A 7,276-nucleotide genomic window follows, 5' to 3' on the forward strand; every position below is an offset into this window, starting at 1 on the left:
GTGGCTGCCTAGAGAGTGGCCCCTTCCCCCGGCTGCCTGGGGCGGGATCACACTCCTTGCAGCTTCCGTGGCTGCGGCTGTGGCAGAGGTGGACTCTAGGATATACTAATCAAGCGTCCCCAAAGATGGCCACACTGGGGTTCTTCCCAAGTCTTGGGCCACCATCCTCAGGGCAGGGTTGGGAGGTGCTTGGGGGTCTCTTTGGGGGATTGTGCTGAAGCTCCTTGATCCACGCAGAATCAACTTTACCTGGGAGGGAGATCCCTCCTCTTTGTCTCCGACCCCCGCCTTCCCCCACTCTCCACGGCCCTCATGCCCCTCAGGCTCTCCCAGGACTCATCCCCANGATGTCCTCTCTTGGGACCCTCCATCAAGGGGTAGGAAAGCCCAGAGAAGGGTCAGTGCCAAGACTCGGGGTGGGTGATGGGCAAGGAGAGAGAGTGGCTGGGCTTTACCCACCCCCACCTCCAGCAGCCCCAAATAAGGATGAAAAAAATGGAAGAAGTGTGTATTTCAAATTCCCAAGTTGACGGTACTACTGTTTAATTCACGAAAGGAAGAAATTGAGAGAAAGCGAAAACTACTGGTGAAATAATTGATTGGCCATTAGGGGAAAATTCTGGATTCCATTAAAGAAAACCCCTATTAGGTAACCAGTTTGTGAGGATAAAGTATTTACGAATAACATCTTTCTGGGTTATTTCCTAGTGCTGCCTTCTGATGGCTGATGTCATCCTTCATGTAGCCCGAGCCCATTGAAATAGGCACCCTGGAGCCTTTTATGGAAGGACCCCTCCCCTGCCCCCATACCCCCCCAACCCGGGTCTTCGACCTTAGCAAAGGTCCTGAGTGCCACTGGATTCTGGGACAAACTGGCAAAGTGACTGGAGACAAACGGATCCAACAGCCCGGGCTGGGAGAGCAGAGTGACATCGCGGGGCACAGAAAACTGGAAGATACTGTGTGTCTGCGTTTAGGTTTTCATCTAGACCTGAGCAGGTTGTGAAATCAGGGCATTCGAGCCGTGTTGTCTGAATTTCAAAGGGCACAGTTGGCCCACAGTGACACACAGGGGCTCTGTGACACGGTGGTCAGGGATCCAGAAGGCAGGGGTGCCCTGGAAGGAGGGCAGGGCATCGGAGCTCGGGGCCGAGGGCTCCCAGTGTAGACTGTGGGCACGCTGGGGAGCTGAGCAAGGGCCTCACCTGCTCAAACCCAGACTCGGGCTCTCCTGATTCTTCGAATTTCACACCGCTGGGTCTTCATGGACAGAAGGTTTCTTCACATGCTCAGAAATCTCAGGACTTTGACAAATTTGAGGTTCAGGTCACTCGAAAGAGGTCAGTTGTGCAGTATTTTTCAGTTTTTCTCTGGCAGCGTCTTGGGGGCATTTTCTGTTTTTAAAACTTTGCTTTTCTATGATAAAAGACTTGGAAGCATAGAGCCGCAGGGAGCTGGAGAAACTGGAGAGAAAGGGCCAGTAAAACCTCGGTGGCTGCAACCGTAAAGCTCGGCTGGGATGTGGCTCGGTTCCCTCTGTTCATTAACGTGGCTGCAATCTGTGGCCACTCGCAGATTTAAATCATGTGTTAAGGGGCGGCTGGGTGGCTCAGTAGATTGAGCGACCGACTTCCGTTCAGGTCATGATCTCACAGTTCACGAGTTCGAGCCCCACGTGGGGATCAGTGCTGACGGCTCAGAGCCTGGAGCCTGCCTCAGATCCTTTGTCCCCTTCTCTCTCTGCCCCTCCCCTGCTTATGTGCTTTCTCTCTCTCTCTCTCTCTCTCAAAAATAAACATTAAAAAAAGATTATGGGTGAAGCTAATCTAATCTAAAAGAACAGACCTTCAGTGTTCTCAACATACACACACAGAGACAACTCTGTAAAGTGATGGGTGTGTTAAGTAGCTTGATTGTGGTCATCATTTCACAATGTATGTACACGTCAAATCCTTATTTTTATTTAAAAAAATTTTTTTAATGTTTATTTTACTTTTGTGAGAGACAGAGACAGAGCATGAGCAGGGGAGGGCCAGAGAGAGAGGGAGACACAGAATCTGAAACAGGCTCCAGGCTCTGAGCTGTCAGCACAGAGCCCGTCGTGGGGCTCGAACTCATGAACTGTGAGATCATCACCTGACCCGAAGTCAGACGCTCAACCGACTGAGCCACCTAGGTGCCCCAAATATTCATTTTTAAATACAGACAATTTTTATTTGTTAATTATATTGCAATAAAGCTGGAAAAAATAGGAAAGCAACCCTCTTTAACAAGTTGCAAGATGAACAGAGAGGTTATAGATAAAGAGAAATTTAAATAGCAGATCAATTAATCTCAGTGGATCCTGATTCAGATTGTTTGAAAAAAAAAAGGAAACATATTTGGCATTGATGCAACTGTTGATAACATGACATTGAAAATTTAATAATGTTGAAGAAAATTATTTTAGGTGTGATAATAGTATTGTGGTGTTAAAGAATCCTTATCTGTTATGCAAATGTTTATGCATAAATATTTTCAGGTAGATAATGTGCTATCTGGGATTTGCTTTAAAATAATGCAGGTGGAGGGAATCTGTAGTGATCTCCATTCATTCTCTCCATCTGTATTATTTGGGGTCAAGGTGAAATGAGAATGGGATTGGCCACATGTTGGTGGTAATTGTCGAAGGGGAAGATCATGGGGGGGTTTGGTTCATTAGACTATTTCTCTGTTTTGAAAAATATATTTGCAATTCTCCATATAAGGACCACATAATAATAAAAATGATTTTATTTTATTTTTTTAATGTTTTATTTATTTCTGAGAGAGCGAGAGAGACAGCGTGAGCAGGGGAGGGTCAGAGAGAGAGGGAGACACAGAATCCGAAGCAGGCTCCAGGCTCTGAGCTGGCTGTCAGCTTGAACCCACCAACCGTGAGATCATGACCTGAGCCGAAGTCAGACGCTTAACCGACTGAGCCACCCAAGCGCCCAATAAAAATGATTTTAAAAATAAAAAGGGGGCTTCTTTGGGTGCAAGGGGGCTCAGTCACCAGAGGTATCCTTGCGGGCTGGGAGGGAGCGCTGGCTGGTCCCTCCAGATGCCCCTTCTTGGCTCAGTCCCCAGTGACCGCCAGGGGGCGGCCAAGACCACATTAACCCGCCCAGGCGCCTCCCCGGCTCCTTCCCGCCCTCCTTTCTGCCCTCCTTTCCCACCCTCTCTGAGATCTGCTGAGATTTCAGACTCCTCCTGGGGGGAAAGTTGAGGCACAAACCTAAAAGATGTGCATGAGGTCAAGGCCAAGGCCAAGACTGCAGGAACGCACTGCAAACCTGTACTTGGAAACTGGGCTTTCCTACTGTCTCCTTATCCCAGGATCCCTCTGGAGAACTTTCTTTGGTTTTTGCCCTAGAGTTTTTCCAGTCTCCCTTGTGTGTGGGTTTTTTTTTTTTAATCAATGATTTTTGGGATATAATTCACCTGTCATACAATTCACCCATTTAAAGTGTACGATTCAATTGTTTTTAGTTTATGCAAAGACCTGAAACTAGCACCTCTGTCGATGTGAGAAGCTTTTATCAGCTCGAAAGGAAGCCGTGTACCCTTTAGCTATCACCCTGTCTACCCCTTTGCCCTGCCCCCAGCCCTGAGTAACCACCGATCTACTTTGTGTCTCTAGATTTCTCTATTCTGGACATTCCCTTGTGGTTTTGATGAGCAAACAGGCTTTTTTTTTTTTTTTTTTCTCACCCTCCCTGGAAGTGAGAGCATTATGGTGGCTCCTGGGGCGTCCTGCCCCCTCCCTCAGCGAGCCTGGTCCAGAGCATGGAACTTGCAGACCGCCATGGTAATCTGTAGCCTGCTCAATGAAGCCGGCTTCGCCAAAGTTCAAGTCTAAAGGGTTAGGGTTTCCTGAAGTCGATCACACCGCTCCCCCCTCCCAACCCACACACAAGTGCACACAGAAGGGAGTAGATCAGGGCGATGAGCACGTACAGTTCAGAAAGGCCCGACCACCCTCACACAGGGCTGGGGGTTTGTAAAATGGAGGTGGGGGGCGCTGTGGAAAACAGCCTGCCGGTTCCTGAAAAAGTTAAACATCGAGTCACCATTAGACCCAGCGACTAGGTATACACGCAAGAAAATTGAAACCAAATGTCTGTGCTAAAACTTGCACACAAATATTCGTAGAAGCGTGACTCAGGAGAGCCAGAGAGTGGGAAAAACCCAACAACGTCCACCAACAAAGGAATAGATCAGCCAAATGTGGCAGAGCCAGACAACGGACTATCTATTATTCAGTCATAAAAAGGAATGAAGTACTGATACACGAGTGGACCTTGAAAACACTATGTAATGTGAAAGGGCCAGACACAAAAGGCCCCGTGGTGTGTGATTCCATTGATATGAAACGTGCCGGTCATGGGGATCCATGGGGACAGAGAGTAGGCCAGTGGTCGTCAGGGGTCAGGAGAGGCGGAAGGGCCTGGCTCTTGGACCCCTTCTCCTCTGGTCACCCCCAGGTGTCACCCAGCCATCGGTCCAGCCTGAACTGTCCACCAGCTCCAGACTCCCACGTCCGCCTGTCCCGCAGCCTTGCTGGGATGCCCAGGAGGGGGTTCAACCTTAAGTTCTGCAAAACCGCTGTCACTTCCCGTCCAAGCCTGCTCCTCCCGTAGACTTCCCGACCCCTGTCAACTGCAGTGCTGTTCTTCCAGTTGGGGCGGCTGTGGGTGGAATAGAGTTCCCTCGTTACCAGAAGGACCGACCCCCTTGGGTCCTGTGATGATCAGACACGAGCATCGAGGAATTGCGGCTTCCGTGGGAAAGGTAAGGTCTTGGGTTCAAATCCCAGCCCGACTTCCTGGCTGTGCAGCCACGTGTTTGGTGATGTAACCCAGCGCAGGCCTAGTTTCTCTGGCCTGTGATGGTGGTCGTGAATCTTCTAGGATGAGTGTTTCCGATGAAATAACACGGCAGAGACCTCTGGCCGGACCTGGTGTGTGGGGAGGCTCCACCGACGCTTGCGGGGGTCCTGGGCTGCCCGAATGACCAGCGGGGTGGTCTTTCTTTTGGGGTCTTCACACACGGGGTTCAGGATAGCCTTGGAGGGAACCTCGAGGAGAAAGGGTGATCAAAGTGCTGAAGAGGCTGGGGGGCCTGGTTATGAGGAGAGAGGAGAGGGCGGCGAGGTGGGGGTTTCGGGGGTGGAGCCTCCGTCTGGCAGGTGTTAAGGGCACAGATGGAAAGAGAGGTTTGGGAAGGGGGGTTAGGGGGCCGCCGATGTGATGTCACGAAGAGGAAGTGACAGGCTGAAGATGAAGACCGTTTCTGCGCCAAAAGCCCGAGTGGGAGACTAATCACATCCCAGGGCCGCGGACATGTCCCGGGCTTGACTCGGCTCACATTTCCCAAGGTCAGAGTCTTAGCAAGTGCCCTGCAGGGAGCGGCCACCACCTGGCCACCCGCCTCGAGCTCCCCCTGCCTGCCTCTCTCCCGGGTTTGTGTGGAAGCAGCCGTGATGGGTTTGCAGGCTGGGGCTGCGGACGGCCGCGCACCCGGCTCGGAGGAGAGCTTGGCGAAGCAGGGCAGCGGGTGGGATAGGCCGCGGGAGCCCAGCATGGATGAGCTTGCCCGATGGCGGGGGCGCTCCTCAAATACTGGGTAACATCCAGTCGCTTCCGGCCTCTGGTCTGAGCGGAGCTGACATTTTCTGGTTCTTTCTGGGCCAGTGTCCTTGACTTCTCTGATTCCTGGCCCTTGGGGTCACCAAGCCTCATGGTTCCCATGCCTGTTGCTGCCTCGGTCTCCTCAGTGCTGCTCGTTGGAGCGGAAACATTTGGGTCATCGTCTCTGACGACCCCATGCCTGCGGCGGGAGGCGGGGCAGCGGCGTGGAGACCCGCATGTGCCAGGACCTTCATGGCGCAGGGCCTGAGATGCCGCGTTGCCCACGGGCTTCTAGGTGGTGCAGTGTGGCTGGTCCGTGGGCCCTGTGCCTTCTGTCCCTCGGGAGACAGGGCTGACGCAGTCTCAAAGCCAAATCCCGCCCAGCGTCCCCTGGCCTCGTCCTGGTGGCTGGAAGGACCGAAACAGAGGACACGCCTTTCATCTCCGGGGTGGGGAGCCCCTGGGGGTGATGGGCCTGCAGCGGCTCTGGACCCTTCCCGTGCATCCGAGTCACAGGGTGTGATGGGGGCAGGGATTTGCAAACCCAAGGAGGCTCGGCTTCACTCTCTGGAGGTTCTGCCTCAGTTGCTCTGGGGTGGGGTCCAGGCCCCCTCGTTTTCAGAAGCGCCCCTAGGACTCTTGGCACAGCCAAGGGCAAGAACCACTGCTGTAGGCAGTTGGGTTGTAAACCATCCACACGATTGTTTGCTTGTTCTTTCCTTCCTCTATATAGGCAGTTAGCACTTTACAAGGTCAAGTCCCGGGATCTGCCTCTTGGGAGTGACCACCTCCTCCCAGTGTGTGCTGAGCACCCCCCCCCACCCCCGGGCCAAGCACTGGTCTGGGTCCTGCGGGCACACGGGCCCCTGAGCCCCAGGTGAGAGGACCCTTGAGGAGGAAAACCAGGAGGTGGGCGCCGGGTCAGGTACTCTGGAAAGGTGATCTCTGAGCTGAGACAGAGAAATGAGGGAGGGTGTGCATATCCGGGAGCAGCACACTCTAGCAGGGGAAGGGTTTGCAAAGGGCCTGAGGCACAGTGTGCTTGGTGTGTTTGAGAAGCAAGGAGGGGAAAAAATCCAGGGATACGCTTAGCAAAGCCAAGTGCAGGATGCTGTGTTCTAAGCTTGCTGTAGCTGTGTATTTACTCATCTGTTATTTTATTTTATTTTATTTTATTTTATTTTATTTTATTTTATTTTATTTTATTTTATTNGCTCGAACCCACGAACCGCGTGATCATGACCTAAGCGAAAGCTGGACGCTTAACCGACTAAGCCACCCAGGCGCCCCAAAACATTTATTTAGTTTTTGAGAGAGACAGGGCATGAGTGGGGGTGAGGGGCAGAGAGAGAGGGAGACACAGAATCCGAAGCAGGCTCCAGGTTCCTCCCTGTCAGCACAGAGCCCGACACGGGGCTCGAACTCACAAACTGCGAGATCATGACCTGAGGTGAAGTCGGACACTTAACTGACTGAGCCACTTAGGTGTCCCTTATTTTATGTTTATTTATTTATTTTGAGAGACAGCAGGGGAGGCACAGTGAGAGAGCGAGGGAGAGAGAATCCCAAGCAGGCTCTGCGCTGTCAGCACAGAGCTGGGTGCTGGGCTCCATCGCATGTAAAAT

The sequence above is a fragment of the Crocuta crocuta genome, unplaced genomic scaffold (assembly GCF_008692635.1).
Source record: "Crocuta crocuta isolate KB4526 unplaced genomic scaffold, BGI_CrCroc_1.0 scaffold13, whole genome shotgun sequence".
NCBI lineage: Eukaryota > Metazoa > Chordata > Mammalia > Carnivora > Hyaenidae > Crocuta > Crocuta crocuta.